Genomic DNA, 1,113 nt, shown 5'->3' with positions numbered 1-1,113 from the left:
GTTGGAACGCAGCCGAGTTTATTGGAAGCAGCGCACTCGATGCTCTCCGAGTCTCCGTTAGCAGCAGATCCCCGGAGCTCCTCCGGCTCGCACCGCTGAAACGAACCGTTCCTTCGTGCCCGAGCTCGGGTGGCTCCGTGCTCCGTTCCGTCACGTTGCTCCCTGCCAGCTGCTGGCAGCCCACGGGGACGCGCTCAGGCAGACGCGAACGGGACCTCCGATGGGAGCTCCTGGGGAGGTCGCGCCTGTCCCCGTTCTGTCGTGCTGTTTTCTCTGGAGGACGGCTGGGATTTGGGTCCATCCCAGTCGGCCTCGTGGCCGCACCAGCACAGAACGAAGCGAGGATCGCTGGGATCACCTTGAGCTGGGGCGGCTGTGGTGTGCTGGGTGGGGATGCTGGCCTTCCACTGCGCTTCCAGCCGAAGCTCATGACTTCTATGAGGGCTGAGCTTTGGGAAGAGGTCCCCTCTGGTGGCTTTCCAAGAAGTTCTGGAAGGTTCCCAGGTTTTCCAGCCTGTTACGGTGACAGAAGGGCTCTCGCCTCTCCTGGCTGTTGTGCACATAAATGGTGCTGCACACGATCCGGCTTTGCCAATCCAGCCCCGAGGGACAGAGGCCCAAGAAGGAAGGTGGGAGGAGGCACCTCCGTGCAGGAACAGAGGTAGTTGTGGTGCCGAAACCACGAGGCTCACGTTTTGGTAGATGAGAGAAGAGGGAGGTATGAAGAGCGGCAACCAAACTGTAGCCAAGCGCCTGCACGGGCAAGCTGGTGCTTGCACTGTGTCAGCTTTGGGAGCAGAGGTGGCTTTTCATGGGGCTCAGGACAGCGTGCATCACCACCAGGTGAGCATCGGCTGTCAGACCTCCCAGCCAGGGCATTCCCTGCCCAAGCAGGATGCTGGGATCCCCTTCTGTCACTCAGCCACCAGAAAAGGTGGATCCAGGGTATGGAGTAAAGCCAAGAGGCTGGCATACTGCAGAGGGTTTTGTGGAGCAAAGAGCAGATGCAAGCCCTCACGGGAAAATGTGAGATAACTGAGCACTAAAAGGCACCTGCAGGCAGTGCGGTGTCAGCACAGAGGCAGACGGAGCAGTATGGCTGGAGTTTGCTTC

The sequence above is a fragment of the Meleagris gallopavo genome, chromosome 13 (genome assembly GCF_000146605.3).
Source record: "Meleagris gallopavo isolate NT-WF06-2002-E0010 breed Aviagen turkey brand Nicholas breeding stock chromosome 13, Turkey_5.1, whole genome shotgun sequence".
NCBI classification, from domain to species: domain Eukaryota; kingdom Metazoa; phylum Chordata; class Aves; order Galliformes; family Phasianidae; genus Meleagris; species Meleagris gallopavo.
This window is presented reverse-complemented; position numbering follows the sequence as displayed.